The sequence below is a fragment of the Protopterus annectens genome, chromosome 2.part1, assembly GCF_019279795.1.
Source record: "Protopterus annectens isolate FY-2018-M chromosome 2.part1, PAN1.0, whole genome shotgun sequence".
Classification (NCBI taxonomy): domain Eukaryota; kingdom Metazoa; phylum Chordata; order Ceratodontiformes; family Protopteridae; genus Protopterus; species Protopterus annectens.
This window is the reverse complement of record NC_056729.1, coordinates 513,967,330-513,985,990: the sequence shown is the minus strand read 5'-3', so window position 1 is coordinate 513,985,990 and position 18,661 is coordinate 513,967,330. Positions and strand designations below refer to the sequence as shown.

At 37.6% G+C, this 18,661-nt stretch overlaps 1 pseudogene; it reads left to right on the top strand.

Moving 5' to 3' along the window:
* Positions 1 to 1,193: 1,193 nt before the first annotated feature.
* On the top strand, positions 1,194 to 14,979 carry LOC122794860 (annotated as a pseudogene).
* The last annotated feature ends 3,682 nt before the right edge of the window (positions 14,980 to 18,661 follow it).

Here is an 18,661-nt window from a genome sequence, read left to right as displayed (position 1 = left end):
GTGTGAGCTATGCAGACTTGTCTAGACATGGTAAAGCTTTGTTGTATCTAATTATGTTGGCTGCCAGAAGAGCAATTACTAGACAATGGAAATCAAAATCTAAACCAACTATACTAGAAGTAGTGAATATAGTAGCAGAGATAAAACAACTGGGACTGAGGTCTTTATAAAAGGGTAGGAACAAACTACATAGGGAAAAAATGGGAATTTTGGGAACAAGTGCAGGGGAGGAATGAGGTTTAAAAAATGCAGGACTTAAATGAGGTATGTAATGTTTGACTGAAAATGATTGGATTGATTATAAGTGATGTAAAATATTTGCAACTGGGTGTGTGTCATTATGGTTTGTGATGTAAAATGATATTGCAACTCGGACTATGTTGGTGTGTTTTGTTTATGTATCTATATATATATATATATATATATATATATGTGTGTGTGTGTGTGTGTGTGTGTGTATGTATAATTGCCTATGTCATAAGTGATGCTTTAATAAAGATGTTTCTTGTTTAAAAAGAAAAAAAGAAAGGGCAGACATTGAATAATTTATGTAATATTGCTTAGGTTAGATCACATGTGTCAAACACAAGGCCCTCGTGCCAATCCGGCCCGCCTGGACGTTTTGTGGCCCGCAGTGAGGACAGGAATGGTAGAGAAGTTGTGTTCTTTTGGGTTTTTTTTGTATTTTTTATGTATTTATTTGGAAGCTTGCATCTTTTAGTGGACTGTGCTGTTATAAGATGTGCTGTGTTAGCGTTATCCCTGTTTGCCTGAATGGTGCGTAATGTGGTGGCAAGGAGTGTGATTGTCAGAGGGCTGTGCCAGCGTCAACCCTGTTTGCCTGAATGATGTGTAATGTGGTGGCAAGGAGTGTGATCATCAGACGGCTGTATCAGCGTCATCCCTGTGTGCCTGAATGGTCCGTAACATGTGGTGGTGAGGAGAGTGATCATCAGTGGGCTGTGTCAGCGCCATCCCTGTGTGCCTGCATGGAGCACCACTACCCAAGGCCAACATCCGTGAATCTAGTAAATGTCCGAGGGAAAAGTTGATGCAGGGTGGTGCACTTCCTACCTAGTTTAGATAGATTGAAGATGCTGAAATGGTAACATTAGATTCTAATGTGGTGGCGAGCATCATCCCTGACAGAGCACCTCTACCCAAGGCCAACATCCGTGAATCTGGTAATCAAAATGTTCAAAAGAAAGGCTGATGCAGAAGGGAGACAATTTATTGAAAGATGGGAAAGCAAATATATGTTTATACTTGGCGAAGACAAACCGGTGTGTATTTTGTGTTATGAGGTAGTGTCAGTGATGGAGTACAATATACGTAGGCATTTTGAAACCAAACATGGAGCTAAGTATGCTAAATATACACCTCATGAAACACATAAAATTGTCCAAGAATTAAAAGGCAAACTGCAATCGCAGCAGAACATGTTTACTAAAGCTACAGCAAAAAGTGATGCAGCAGTGAAAGCTAGCTATATTGTGGCTGAGGAAATCGCCCGAGCTTCCAGGTGTTTTTCAGAGGGTACCTTTTTGAAGCAATACATGCTAAAAGTGTGTGAGCAGGTGTGCCCCGACCAGATGCAGACTTTCCAAAACATCGTTTGTCAAGAAATACCATTGCAGATTGAGTTTGAGATCTTGCAGGAAATCTAACAACACAGCTGACTGAAGAGGCACGCAGTTACCTAGCTTTTTCATTAGCTGTCGATGAAAGCACAGACAATAGTGATTCAGCGCAGTTGTCCATCTTTATACAAGCAGTGAAGACAGACCTCTCTGTCACTGAGGAACTCTTGGGTGTAGCTGCAATGCATGGGACGACAACAGGGAAGGAAATTTTGGAGGAGGTGGGGATGTCCATAAATAATATTAATTTACCCAGGGAAAAGTTGATGGGGCACCTGCAATGTGTGGAGGAAAAAAAGGCTTAGTTGGACTAATGAAGAAGAAAATGCTAAATAAGGACTGCCACACACATCTGATTACCTATCATTGCATTATCCATCAAGAAGCTATGTGTGGTAAGGTTCTTGAAATGGATAATATAATAACCACAGTCACAAAAACAGTAAACTTTATACGAGCACGTGACCTGAATCATCGCCAGTTCCAGCTGTTTTTACAGGAGGTAGGTGCAGAGCATGGAGACGTGCCATACCACACAGAAGGTGGCTTAGCAGGAGCAAAGTCCTCAAATGATTTTTTGAGCTCAGGGAGCAAATCACTCTTTTCATACAAAGTAAAGGAAAGCCCTTGCCTAACCTGTCAGATCCAGCCTGGCTTTGTGATTTTGCTATGATGTGTGATTTAACAGAGCATCTCGCCCAACTGAATCAGAAGCTGCAGGGATACAAACAAGTCATCACGAAGATGCATAACTCTCAACCTGGAAACATCAAAAATCTGTACGCTGATTAACATAAAATTTGCATACATAAGTAACTCCACCCACTCCTATGGAATTGTGGGATACCAACTTTCAAATGCAAACTGAAGAACAGACAACCAAAATATGGCACCAGAGTCCCCCTGCAGCCATTCTAATGTCCCATTACCTGGCTATTTCACCCCATTTACAATAAACACTAATGTGTGCATAATGCTGCTTTACTTCTACAATGATTATTTTGATTTTATTTTTACATTTTATAGCACAATGTACAAATACCAATAGATATCTGCTAAACTAAGCAACACTGTCTCACAATGAAAATAGACTTGGCATTAAAACTTCTCTGCTCTCTAAACTCACATTCATTGAAACAGCATTAAAACCCACATCACAACCAAAGAAAATGCACCTGTCCAGAGCTGGATAAAGATTATCTTTGGGTTATTTTCAAATCATAGGCCCCTGGCTTGCACACAAAACAGAAAACATACATGCGTTCTTTGATACACCTTCCTGACTTTATTAAATTATATTCCTTGTATAATGAAGCACACTTGTTAGACTTAAGTTACAGCATATTTTAAAATGTATTCTTTGAACATTTTTTCCAGTAGGCAGTGAAACAAAATGCATGAACTAATAATGACAAAACTGCCCAATTCAGAACATTTGCATCATAAAAGTCTACTTCCACACACACACACACACATATATATATATTTATATATTAACAGTAGTGTAAGCCATGGGCATCTTGCACGGCTTTGCGCACTTATTTTCAATTTCAGTTTTTTTTTTCTGGGGGGGGGGGGGGGGCAAAAGGCCAAAAACCAGGACACATTTTAAACATTGCTTGTATTTTTGGAAAGTTGGTAGAATAAAATGTTGTGTCACCACCATGCATTTCACTGCCAAGTTTTTAACCCAGGACCCTGTGCACTACAATCAGAGCAACATACCATTATGCCAAATCAGCAGTTTCTAGAAAGACAGCAAGACTGAAACTAAAATTGCTATCATTTAGTGAATTCAGATCTCAGTTCTCACCATAGCTGCCAGCCTCTTAGCACAAAACACTGGACAAAGCCAATAATGGGGACAGGGGGAATACAGAATTCAGTTCTCACTTTTCACCCTAGCTCTCAACATCTTAGCACAAAAAGCCTGGACAAAGCCAATAATGAGGATATACAGCCCCAAAATAGGGACATATTTCAAATACTGATCTTATAAACTTAGAAAATTGCTAGGATAGAAAGGTTTTGTGTTACCATTTAGTTTCTGAAGAATATGAAGTCTGAAATTCAAATGCCTGTCATTATTTAGTGAATTCAATCCTTCAGTGATTTGCCATTGCCACAAAAATCCTGAAAAGAACAGATTTAATGAGGAATAGAACAAAAATATTTGGCATAAATTCACAAGTTGTGGTAGCTAAGGACTTTAGGCTCTTTTTACCTGTACCCAAGATACAGGGTTTGAGCCTGAGTACCTGTAGCCACCAGGTGCATTGAGTTGAGGGCATACACACACACATGCACACCAATTAAGAGCTCTTTTATCAATTGATCCTTCAACCAGGTTCAATTTAAACCAACAGTGTTTTTAAAATGAGAAAAAAAATGACATTATCCACTTTATTCCATTTCACATCAGAAAGTCAGTTCAGTGAGCTCAGTGCTTCTCACGTGTGCACAACCATTTGTTTTAGGGCTCTGTCAAGCCTTCCTGGGCTGGGGGTAGTGACAGCTATGATGGATGACTATCAGCCTTCTGCTCTCCTTTGGTATTTGCTGCAGGACCAGTGGTGGCGAACTGCAAGGCAGATTCCACTCTTCCTGTTTGCACAGCTTGCCAAATGAGCAGCAGTAATTATAAGAAAGCCTACACAATAGTAACTCTGTATCGACAGATGCAAGAGAGGAACTTGCCATATTGATTAGTTGCAAAGTTGCTCTTGCAGTAGTCTTGGACTTCTGAAGATGAAAATTCTAGCCCTCAGCTTATACTCGTCAAATAATAAATATGTAGCTTGCAGTCTCAGCTTCATAATACTGGGCTTCACAAATGCTACTAAAATGACATTTTGATATATTCCCATCTTTACTATTTCACAATGTACTTGTATTCCCTCCCTATCCAAGCAAAAATCTGTCCTTGTAAACCAAAGTCTTCTAACTACACTTGCAAAAAAATAAACTTTTCACAGCACCATCTCATCTAAAGATATTATTCTGAATCTTTTATTATCAAGTTTAATTTCCAAACAGTGTTGATATGCTAAAACAACACATGCTTCTGAGGGACAGCTGCTTGATGCAGGACAAAAGGAGACTACTTATTTTATAATCTACTTCAGAATTCTGCCTGTGGGGATTTTCATAATGTTACCTGCAAAGGATCTATAATTATTAAGTGCATTACACAGTTCGACCAAAACCAATGGTGCATGGCTACACTTATAAAATCAGTATAATACTGGCAGTAGCATCCATGATCTCGTATTTATATAATTAGAAAAAAATAAATTATTCATCTCCAACAAAATCCTGCTGCTCGTAGACATTACACAGTACAACCAAAACTAATGGTGCATGGCTACACTTAAAAAATCAGTATAATACTACTAGCTGTAGCATCCATGATCACGTATTTATATAATTAGAAAAAAAGAAATGATTCGGCTCCAACAAAATCCTGCTGCTCGCAGTCGCAGACATTACACAGTACAACCAAAACCAATGATGCACGGCTACACTTATAAATAATACTGGCCGTAGCATCCATGATCTCGTATTTATATAATTAGAAAAAAAAAAAGAAATGATTCGGCTCCAACAAAATTCTGCTGCTCACAGCAGTATTCGGCTAAAATACCTGGTTTCCATAGGTTCGGCTAAATACCTGAGCGAAAAAGCAGCTGTAGTGTACATGTATTTCCTTCAGTAAAAAGAAGCAAGCAGCAGAACGGCAGATGTTTCCTGCAGTAGAAAGCAAGCAAGCAGATCGACAGACATTTCCTTCAGTAAAAAGCAGATCGGCTCTAAACAAAAGTTATTTGTTTCCACGCTTGCAGCCAGCTCAATTCTTAAGTTGAAAAGCGGACATTTCCGCGCTCAGCCAGCTCAATTGCAACAGGCTGACATCATTGCGCACGTGATGACATCAGCTCCAAAGCGCAAAAGATAATTTAAAAAATAAAAAATTGGGAATGAAGGGGTGCCACTTGGGAATCATGGCACCCCATTATTTGGACCCCAAAACTCTGTAAAAACTGAGTAATTCGGTACAGTTGGGAGGTATGCGAAGATGTCTGATATGATCGCTGCATTCCAGCATAAACTTCTCTTATGGAAGTCCCAACTAGAACAGGACAATCTTGCCCACTTTCCTGTTTGTCAGAGTATCTCGGCCTCCTTAACCACTGCTTTTCCTTGTGCTCGGTTGGCTACTAAAGTGAACTTATTAATTGATGAGTTTGATCAGCGCTTCTCTGACTTCAGAGCACAGCACTGTGGCTTTGACATCTTTGCCAATCCTTTCACAGCTGACATCAACAGTGTACCCAATCACCTTCAGATGGAGTTGATAGAGCTTCAAGCCAATAGTGGCCTGAGAGCAAAGTTCCAGGATGTCGCGATAGAGGACTTTTACCATCTACTGCCCCCTAACTTGATGCCACAGCTAAGACTTCATGCTGCCCATGTTATGTCCATGTTTGGGAGCACCTATCTGTGCAACCAGATGTTTTCAATAATGAATCTAAACAAGAACATGGACAGATCACGCATCACCGATGAAAACCTCCACGCTGTTTTGCGGGTTGCCACAGCACAAGACATAAAACCAGACATTGACTCACTGACCAGAGGAAAACAGTCTCAGACAGCTGGCCGGAAAACAAGTAGGTGAGTAATTTCAAAACCTAAATTTGAATGTCTTAAAAAAAAACTGTTTTTGAACTTTTTTGCTTATAGTACACTTACAGTTTGTTTTGTGCTTCTTGTTATTTAAGAACATGATTAATGCACCGTGCTAAGGCACACAGTAATGACGCTGATGGAATTTAATGCACCAGGATGGAGTGAGATATGGTCTCTCAGGATGATGAAGTATCTTTACTTCTACTAGTCTTAGTAGATATATAGATATATCTTAATAAAAAATTTGGCCCGTGACTTAGCCTATATGTTTTTATTTCGGCCCCTTATGTGATGGAGTTTGACACCCCTGGGTTAGATTGTATATAGCAGTATATATGAAGTATAATGTCTATAAATGTGAAATTGTTAATGCAGTGTGATTACTTTTATATCCGTGTAAATTTGCTTATGTCACAAGTGATAATTCAATAAAGGTGTTAAAAAAAGGAAATCAGGTATTTCTGTAATTATTGGGAAAACTGACCTTTCCTCACAGTTTTGCAATCTCAAAATTGGTGTATATATGTAGCGGGGGTGGTACAAGGAGTCATGCCCCCTTCAAACTCATGGATTTCAAATGTTTGTGCTTTTCCATGACTGAGTGATTATGCATTACTGTTCAGTCATTTCTGTGTTGAGAAAAAGAATGTTTTAAGAAAGGTTATGATACTGTTCACAGAACAGATGCTTGCATGTGTTGCAGAAATACACCTATGCTATATCAACACTGCCTTCCCCAAGTAGAATTTCAGTATGTTTGCCTACAGAATAGCATGGGAAAAGAACTATTTCTGATTATTTGATTCTGCATTGTAGATCCATTATACTTGGTATTGCAGCTAAACCTTCAAATACATGCAGATTGACTTTTCAGACTGCTATCACACTGTGACTGAAAGTATAGCAATGATTTTGTTTACTGAGGTTTAGTAGTTATATTTATTCCAGTTATTTCACAATCATAAATTTGTGATATATGATATAAATTTTGCTATAGTTATAAGGATTGCATACATTTTTTGAGTATAACATTTAATATTTTGTGTATGCCTGTTTTAAAAGGGAGATGAGCACATCGTCATAGAAAGAAGACAGCTTATTCAGCATATGAAAAAGTTGAATTGTCCAGCACAAATTCTTATCATGTTATGACTTTTCTGGATTATAAGGTATACAGTTATACTTTACCCTCTTTTCACTATTTCTGTGGCATCAAAGCTAGGGATGCAAGCAAAGTTTTTTGTGCATTTTCTGCACTTACCAGTGAATTGTAAAACTTACACTATCAGCCTGCTACTGTTTGATTATCTTTACAGTATATGATTTTAAGCTGCTGCTATAGATATATACAGCAGACGTCCGTTATACTAGGATGTGGCATGTGAAGCAAAACAGTAAAGATTATCACACCCAACCTTACAGAAAACAGGATTACGTACTAATTCTGTTACATAGGATAGTGTAACAAAATCGGTTTCTTAGTACAGTGTTTATACATGAGATGAGACTGATAGATGAATATGTCCCACAGACTAATGCCAAGATTTGGTGCTCCTTTGACATGCAGTGGTCCTTGACTACTGGATGTAAAGACAACAACAAAGTTGTGTTGATGATGATTACTAATGAGATGTACAGATATTTTCCAGTCTTCATATTGTTACTTTAAATATCATTATTAGTAATGAATCTAGTGCAGTCAGTAATGTGTAATTACAAAAAGGATGACTTAGTGCAGTCAGTAATGTGTAATTACAAAAAGGATGACTTTATTTATTAATGTAAAGAGTTATGTTTGAAGATTTGCACATGGTATGGCTTATGGAGAATGTAATACAGAGCACAGCAGTGAAAATGTCACTGCTGCAATGCTTATTGTTGCTTTTTTTGTAAGATCTTCGTCCATTACAAGTTTACCCTGAATAATATCTGCCAACATTACGACTGTTAATACTTCATTAGATCAACAGTGACACTGAAAAAGAAGAAAACTGGCATCTAAGAAATTGAATTACGCTATTCAGCATGATACAAGCAACATCCATGTAGAACATACATACTTGAGAACATTTCCTTCCTTCTTGGGCTACAGCAACCATGCAGTGAGTGGAGAGGTAACTTGTTCCATTACATCTTTCTTATATAATGCAAGTATTACAGCTGCATAAACAAGCAATCAATGTACAGAATTTGTGATCTTACAAACTATATTCAATTCTTGCAATAAGATGCATGTGATACGGTCAAAGATTACAGCGGGCACATTTCATGTTACTGGTTCATTTTCAGAAGCCACAAATTGTGAAACTGCATTACTTTCAAATGCTCTTTTTCTCTTCATTGCTGCTAATTTGGATTTGTGGCATGAAGGTTTTCCATTGTGTGTTTTTTCAGTTCATGTTCACTTGATAGTGTTTCAGATGAATGCTACATCAACCATCGCCTCTTTGCGTATATGGGCAATGACAGACAATGGGATCAAGAAAGGTTAAGTATAGTGTGGAAGCCTTATCTCTAGAGGTTTCCTTACCATGCTATGGAGTTACAAATCTTACAACAGTTTACTACTGAAATTTTCCCTTCATGGGGGCCTTAGCAAAAAGAATAAGCCTGCAGATGATGCCAGATATACTAATGTGGTTGTCTTGGAGAGTGGCTAATGCAATTATAACCATGTGCACAACCCCTGAACAGTCTGTGCATCCTGATTTCCTCAACCAAGTGATTCTTTTAGTGAAACTCACAGCTTACTGAAATGTTATCCTGTAAGAAAAAGGTAAACATTGTTAAAAGATAGTGGTCAGGCATTCACTTTTATTGGAGTATTACTGAAGCATGTAACTCTAGCAAGGCAAAAACAAGTACAGCAACTATTTAAGAGAAGTTATGTAAGCAAATAAAAATGCAATATACAGAGCAAGTAGTCAGCACATACAGTATGCACAAGGTGTGACAGCCCACTGCACAGTGGTATATGCATGGCAGCAGTTTGCTACTTAAAATAGTTCCACAAATCTCTCTCTTTTGGGTGATATGTTCTGCTACAAGTGTAGTTACCTGCTGACACATTAACTGAACCATCTGTACTAGTGAAAAGAAAACATAAGGAGCGACACACAACTGCTTTTTGCAGGTGGTTTTTGCATTGCATTAGTACATTGCTACATAGCCTTGCACATGCACCGGTAGTGCAGTTCATTTGCAAGGGATATGCCAAATGTATATCCTCGATGGTCTCTGCTTTGCAACATCACAGGAGATTAATTAATTGGGCAGTCAGCAGCCATAGACCACACTCTCCATGTGGCAAAATACTTGCAAGAAAATGCAGGGATGTAGTGAGCATAGCATTATACTGAACAGCACATGTTGATATGCTATTTTTTCTTCTCATTTATTATCCTGTGATTTTGTACAGCATGGAACAGGCAGATGTGGGGCAATGGCCACTATTCTATACAGCCAGCAGTGTACTGACCTCTGAATTCCCATTAGTCCACAGGTGTGTCTGACTGTGGGGTGATGAAAATCATCCTTCAGAAGGTAACCTGTATGGCTAAAAAGCAGCCTGTGAATCCACCACTCTTAAAAGGGGGAGGTTCCTTTTCAGAGGTCACTCACTTTCATTGTGCATACAACTGTCAATTTATTTCTGATATGATGACATTTCAAGGGCTGTAAAATTTCATTCAGCTGACTGACAATATAATGTTGCTCCAAATTACATGCAACCACACACAATTTTTTTTTTAATTTCTCTAAGTAGTTTGGGTTTCTAATACCATGACAAGAATGGGCTTCATTCCCAAGTCAAAATATGATTAAAGTTCATGAAATTAGCATTGTTTCAGTCTTTGATGTTAGCCAGAAGTGCTCTTCGCAGCACCCACAATTTGCCCAAAATTGACTCCTTCATAAATTCATACATAGTTACATGTATAAGTAGCATATCTAAGTACGATTGTAAATTCTTTTTTATAAGACCCGTCGCTCCAACTACTATTGGAACTGTCTGGGCATCCTTCTTCCACATTGCCTCATTTCTGCCTGCAAATCCTGGTATTTTATTACTTTGTTTTTGTCTATACATAAGTCACTGTAGTCACTGGGTGTAGCAATTTCAGTGATCTATGCTACTTTTGTCTACTTTTCATGGACTACTATATCTGGGTTTCTCTAAAACTGTAAGTTAAGACAGGAAGAGCAAACTGGTTTATAGCTTGAACTTTGTTCCTAGATGTCAGAGCTGTTTTCAGTAATAAGTTTAGTATTCTACAATATTCCTTAGTAAGTTTTATTCACATTTTTTGTTTTATTGTTGAGCCTTCATCAGTTCCCAAGTATTTGTACACTCCCTCTTGATCAAGTTCTTTTATTTCACATTCCTGTCCAGGGTGATGTTTTTTTTTGGTGCTGCAGCTTTCCTGCTTTAAAGGTTAGTTACTTTTGCATATTTATCAAGAGCAAATTATATTCTTACATCATCTGAAAAAGTTTTGACTGCTTGCAGTTGTGCTTTCAGTTTCTCATCTGATGGGCTATATAGTTTTAAATCAGCCACAAAAAGAAGATGAGAAGTCTTTACACGTTGTTGTTTTCTGGGAGCCCAATTGTATCCATGACCTAATCTGATAAGTAAATAGTTTATTGGATTAAGGGCAAGACAAAAGAGCAGCAGTGACAAAGAGCCACCCTGGAATATCCCCCTTTTAATTTTTATTCCTGGAATAATAAATTGTCCTTTATCATGGCTTAACTGCAAAGTGGTTTGCCACTGTTTTGTGGTCACAGTAATGTAATCAATTAGTGTGGGGTGTATGTTATACATTTTAATCACTCTATTATCCATGAATGTGGGAGATTGTCAAATGCTTTTTTGTAGTCTGTCAAATGTTTTTTTTTTTTTTTTTTTGTAGTCTATTCATGCCGTACTTAGAGTCTTCTCTTTTTTATAGTTCTCCATTATGGCTTTATTTAACAACATATTATCCTTTATTCTGTATGACTTTCTTTTGTTACCCTTTTGTTCTATTGCCATGATTGAGTTTTCTCCCAAATGACTATAAACTCTGTTGGCGTAAATTCCATTGTATAGTTTATACATCATTAGAAGGCAAGTTGTTGGTCTATAGTTTTTAGGATAGCTTGCAGGTTCATTCTTAGAGGATTATTGTTTTTCCTGTTGTTAACCAGGTTGGTATCTATGCAAGGTGCATATATAAAATAGCTCTTACTCATTGCTGAACCTTCATGTAAAGATGTTAATACTTTTAGCCAGAAGTTAGGTACTGCATCTGAGCCTGGAGTTTTTCAATTAGGAGCTTTTCTTAACTTTGTTTCAATCTCTCTGGCCATTACTTCATCCCATTTCATATCCTGTAGATTTGAACTTTTTATTCTATCTTTTACTTCTTATATCCATTCCGCAGCTTTATGTTCCACATTATCTTCATGGATATTTCTCCAAAATGTATCCATTTCTTTTTCTTTTTGGTGATGTTTCAATTTATTTTGCCTTGTTTCCTAGTTATCTATAAAACTTTTTTGAGTAATTAATAATTCGCTTATTTTGTACTTTTCCTTTATATTTCTCTGCATGTCTTCTAAGTTTTTCTGCCTGTGCTGATCTTTTTAGTTTATTATTTACAATAGTGCATGACAGATCCTGATCTGTTCTGATTCTATGCATTGCTTTTATCATGTCTATCTTTGAGTATTTTTGTTGATCTCTTCCCTCTTCTGTACTCTTCCAACAGTGACACTGCTTGTCTTAATTGCTTTATAGTTTTCTCTATTCAGTACTTCCATGGTGGCAATTGATTTCTACCCTTCCTTTCCCTTTCTGCCCTGTGTTTTTGTGGTAAGTCTTTATCTGTTATTAATTTATCTGTACAGTAATATATCTTATTTACCTCTGTTATAAACACTTGAGTTTTCATGAACAGTCCAGATTATTGTGTTTGTTTTATAGACTTCTAATATTTTGAGTCTTATTGACTTTCTGTAGTCTATTTCTTTCATTGATCTTAAATTGTTTATCCATCTCTATTAAATCAAACAACTCTTCCCTTAGATCATTTTCTTCTAAACTGAAGGCACATTCTTTGTTCTCCATTTCCTGTGGGCATTCTACAGAAAGTTCCAGAGCATCTTCCTGTGCCATATTTCCTTCATTTTCATCCTGTGCCATCCATTGCTCTTTCATATGGGAACTTACTGGCATATCACTCCACAACATTGGCTGTGTCAGGGTCGCCCCAGTTTCCTGTTCCTTCCCTTACTGTGCAGCACCAACTGAACTTTTATACTGATTTTTTTTTTTTTTACTGAAAACTCCAAAGTAACTTCACATGGCAGTTGATCAGATGCTTCCTGCTCCACTGGTTTCTCCTTAATTTGAGGATTCATTATTCTATCATGCTGTGGTGTGGTGTTAACATTGTTAGACTTTCTACACTTAATCCTTCATTTTGCAGGTAATCCATAAACTCAGTTTCTGTTTCTTTAACTTATCCATTACTAATCCTCCTTTCTACTTTCCCTCTTTGTTTTCTTATTTTTTTGTATTGTAAAAGGTTCCATATCTGGACGCCTTTGTCTGTATTTCTCTTCAAATATCTTTGGTGATGCTCTTTTTGTATTGAATGATTTTACTTTCCCCTTTGCAGAAATATTGTACCATATTAAATCTCTTTTTCTTTCCTGTGTCCATATTTCTTCTTCAGATGTCTCCTGCTCCTCCTGTTTCTCCTTACATGGGGGACTAATTATTCCATCATGCTGTGATATAACCAGTGTTAGACTTTCTACACCAAATCCTTCACTTCACATGCATTCCATAACTTCTGATTCTGTATTTTTAACTTTTTTACTAATCTTCTGTTCTGTGTTCACACTTTGTGATCTTATTTTTTTTTATTGTGAAATTGTCCATATATGTGTGCCTTTGACTATATTTCACTTCAAATATCTTTGTATGTCATGCATGATAATCCTTAAGATGTGCTAGCACTGGGAAGCTGAGACTGGTATACCATCAACAGCAGGTCACCAATGCTTGTAAGTTTAATGTACAATAAGGAATACAAGTAAAATAGTATTGGTTGGAAAGCAGTGGGTGATAAAGAGGGATTTATGAACATTATGAAGAGGAATACCAAGTTGCACTCTTTGATTGTTGTAATAAGGTACAGCTTGCATTTATCTAGCTGTTACTTGCAGTTATTAATGAGTACACACTTTAGAAAAATTATAATGCTCATTTAATTCAGGATACCCACTGGGTATAAAGTTAAAGCCAAGATTGTATACAGCTGCTGTTATGTACCAACAGCTTTAATTTGTTAGTCAGCAGAGTTAAAGATGTTATCACCTGATGTTTGTAACTACTTAAAGGTAATTAAGTTTTCATTTGATATTTGAAAAATTTGCATTCTTCAGTGTTATACATTTGCTTTTTCTGGTGGGTCCCAAATTAGATAGAGGAGTCTTAAATGACTGATAGTAGGATGCATTTGCTCACAACCTGGAGTCCTAACACTGAGAAGCTACTTCTGCATTTTTCATGTATTGTTGTGATGTGTCTAACTCACAGTACGGAAAAACTGGTATCAGTTTTGTTACACTAGGAAGCAGATGCTGTATGTCACAGTACTGCTAGAAGCAGGTGGTATCAACTGCAGTAGGAATGACAAAATTTAACATTAAATTACCAGTAGTAGTTAAACTGACAACTGACTGTTTAGATTCTGTATTTGGATGTATTTAAGACTCACTCTGAATACAAGTTTTAACATAGTAGGTTTCCATCACAGTACTTGTAATTCATATTTTCCTCAGCTTATACTATAAAAAAAATGTGATAATATGACAAAAGTTGAAAAATTTGCTTCCTAGTTGCCTTCTTTTCCGTTAGCCAACATAAGAGAAAAAGATGATAAGAGTCCAACAGAATGTCATAGAGCTACACCAAATGGCAGTGAGAAAAACTGAGGAAATCATGAGACACATCAAAAGTTTTGTTTAACAAGTTTTTTTTTTTCTACAGAAAGCGATATTGTTGAGGAATCAAGAAGAAGAAGATTTTTCCTGACCAGAAAAGACATTTCAAACCTTGTCTGGGAATCATGATCCAAGGGACACAACTCAATGTTTGACCAAGAAAACATTTTACATCTTGTGAAGAAGTGGAAAAAAGCAAACATCTAAGTGAGTGTAGCATTTTCTGCCTTCCCAATATGGTCCCCGAAGCGAACCCTGTTCCACAAAATTTCCTGTTTTGCTACCTATGGAGTAGGAAAGAAATTTGTTAAACATTTATAGAAATGATATAACACTGCTAGATATAACTTACAGAATGACACTATATGCATTGTCTCTCTTTTTTCCTGTGTGTCTGTACAAATGTTTACTACACAGTAATTGGAGCATTCTTTACTCAACAGGAAACATTGCTGTTCATTCAGGAGGCGTTGAAGATCTTGAGCAATGGAGTTATGACTGGAAGCCAAGTTGCTTCATGGCTGATTTCTGCCTGAAGGAAATCAATGATTTATCAAGCTGTTTTCCAGGTAAAGTTACTTTTGATGATGGCACTGCTCTCATGAAAGCAAACATATTGCATTTCATGATAAATGAAGTGTTGTTATAGCTTGACTGTTTACCTGGTAGTGTGGAAATGCAAAAGGAAGACTACCACAACAATTCTTCCAAGGGTAAATGGTGGTCAGTAGTGAATCCAGAACAGATATGGATGGGGGAGTTATTGTCAGCTGTACTTGTTACTCAGTTCTGCACATTCTGGGTTTAAGGAAAATGTAGCCCTCCTTTTCTCTTGATGCTGAGAGGTACAGAAATATTAAGTTGACCACATTATACCTGATATATCAGGTGTTGTCTCCTCTTACACTCAGTCACTGTCTTCCTTCACAGAGCAGTGCCTGCAGTCACTACATCTGACCTTGATACTGCAGAAGCTCTGCCACAAGACCCTACACCTACAAGTTTACTGAGAATTTTGTCACTATTTAATGTAAGCATATTTATCATGACGAGCCTTGCTGCATATTAACTTTGTACACTCTAAGAACCTCTTACTAAGTTGTCCACTCTGCCCTTTTGCTTGACAGGTAGACTATACTGCACATGCCAGTAATTTAGTCTCAGGAAATGACAGACAACCTGTTTTACTTGCATCAATTTGTTAATTGCTTTGTCCTGGCTGTAAAATGATTGATCTATGTTATAAATTGACCTGCCTAATGGCAAACTAGTCTCTTCCTTACTTCTAGACTTGTCTAAAGCCTTCAACACAGTTTGTCACAGCAAACATCTACTTCAAATGTCATCACTAGATCTCTCTCAGCCCATCCTTATGTGGTTCAAAAGCTACCGGTCCAATAGGTTTGTTTGCGTCTTTCGGCTTTTCCTGGTTAGGGGTCGCCACAGCGGAACTCCGGTCTGCTAATGATTGGCAGTTGATTTTTACGTACTGGCTTGCCAGGCCTGACGCACAACCTTCAACGAAGGTATGCCCATTCATGCATGTCTCCACGCAGAAGACACTCTAGCCGAGAATCAAACCGGACAGCGTCTTACTGTGAGGCGACAACGCTACCGCAGCACCACCACCGCGGGTCACTAGGTATTAGTGAGTAAAATGGCACTCCATGATTTCTCCTTACTTCTCGGTCACCACTGGTATACTACAAGGCTTTATCCTTGGTCCACACCTCTTTAAAATTTTCACCAACACCCTCTATAGTTCCACCCTAATACAGTATGCAGATGATTCCACTCTCATTTGCACATCTGACAAGGTACACCTCCAAAAAATTACTCAGGAAGCTTTAACAGCCACTGAAACATGGCTTTGTAACGGACAACTCATGCTCAACTCAAAGAAGACCAAAAGACCAAACTGTTACTTTTTCCCCAAATCCCTCTATCATGAATAAACTAAATTTAAAGTGCTCTCTCTTGCAGTCACTTCTCATAGCAAACTGTTGGGGATGATGGTGGATGACAATCTTACATTCGACCTACATATACAAAACGGTATATGAAAAACTCAAAAACTAGGGATGCCTTAGAGAGCCAAATACTTTCTCACTGATGCAACTAAAACTGCACTTGACACTACTGGTCTACTCCCCACCTTTCTTTATGGCGCTCCCATCGTTACTAGCCTCCATGCCTCACAAAAGTTAAAACTTGAACAATACTATAACAAAGTTGCTAAATTTGCAGCATATACCCATTAAGAGCCCACCACTGTATAGCACTGAAAAGCCTAAACTGGTTAGAAGTGCCACATCAACTAACATGTACACAACTTCTTACCACCTATAAAATTATCCAGCATCATGCCTAGCACTAAAAAAAAATTCTTCACAACTATGTTCCCAGTTGGTTATTGTGATTCAGTGACCAAAAACCCCTGTCTGAAGTAGAGTGGTGAGGAGCATAGATTTTTTTAAGACCATCCCTCATTTGAGCAAAATGAATCAGGGGCAAGAGTTGCACTCTATTTATCAGTTCTGTAAATACAATGAATAACCATGCACTTATATAAGACGTTATTACTGTCATGTGAAAGCTTATGTCTGGTTAACAAAAGAGTTCTAACAATATATATATAAATTGTAAAGTTTCCAAGTTATGGCAATTTGTTTTGAGAAAGTTTAGCAAAAATATATGAGATTGTATGCATTAAAATATATTATAGTATAAAGAATATGAATGCACTGACTATTATCACTGTAAAGAACACTTCCTACTGATAACATTGCTATTTTTGTGTAGTTTTAATAACTTTAATGGCTCTTCACAATATATTTAAGTTTCTTTTTTCACAGAATGGTCAGGTATGCAAGAAGCTGTGTTATTAACACTTAATTATCTTAATGAGTTAGCACACTCTTTTAAAACTATCATCTGTCACAGTTTACTGTTCCTGTTTCATCTGTCGCAGTTTACTGTTCCTGCTCTTTTAAAACTAACACCAAATTTGATTTGAAATGATTACATAACTGACAGAGGTCAGTATTGTGCTGATAAATTTTATTCTATTATAATTACTACAAGCTGAGGTTGTAGATAAAAAAAAGGTCTTCCCCTTTGCCTAATTCTCACTGCATTTCAATTTACCAACAAGTTAACAGACTTCAGTTTTTTTAAATACGACCTGACTGCCCCTGAAACAGTAATGACTGTGAAGATGATCAGCTCTGTTGAGGAAAGACTGTTCACAAGTTGTGCTTAACGTTAAAGAAAAGAAAAACACAGCAGTAAATGTTCTACCGCCGAAAGTCATACTACTTTGGGCAGTAAAACATTTGCTGGTGTTTTTTTTCTTTTCCTATCTACAGTGAATTGCAAAACGGAGGAGTTTTTCCACCCCCCCCCCAAAAAAAATTTTGTTTTTACTGTGGAAACCTACATGTGCTATGGTTAAATACACACCATCTTCCTACAAGATGTTCCCATATTGTTAATTTAAAGGATTAGGGTATCTATCACTTTTAGTGTATTTTTATGGCATTCATTAAGTTGAGGTTTGAAGTACCTGTGCCACCTCTGACTCTTAGTCATGTGCTATAACAGTTCTAATTAGCTGGTGGCTAGGTTTTATCTCTGTGCACCACAGAGTCAGTGATAATGTTAAGAATCAAGTTTGCTATCTGCAGCATCCAAATGACAGGAAACTTGTTAGAAGACTTCGGGGAAACAATTTCTTCTCCTTTGAGATTGAAGGAGCAAACTTCTGTATCGGTGAATAATTATTTACTTTTTTTTTGTCTTTTTTAATTGAGTTACTGCTTTGGGTTTCCCTTTGCAAAGAAGTGGGACAGGAGCTTCTTGCTGCAGCTTTCAGACTGTCAGACAGAAACATTCACTTTGTCCTGCTGCTGAGCTGTTACACTCATGCTGCTTCACAACTCTTGGACCCCACAGGCACAGGCTCATAATTCCTCAGCTGCTGCCTCTCTCTCTGGTTCCTACTTAAACCTTTACCAGGGAACACCTCCCATCCAACCTACTCACTGCAACTTTCTGTTTTTGAGCTGACAGTGTGAAAAGGAGCCTTGTCTGCCACAGCAAAGCACTCATGTGGCTTGTTAACATAGTTGAACTGCGAGAATTGAGTAATTTCATCGCAGTTCAACTGTGATAAGCTGCACTTCTGAGCTGCAAGTTAATACACCAGCAGCAAAATGCTGTGCCACCAAAACAGTACAATAATTGACAGATATGGGAGCTACAGCTTCCTTAGCTCCTCACAGTAAATCCACCAGTGGTGGTGGTGCTGCACTGCCTATTCTACTGACTCT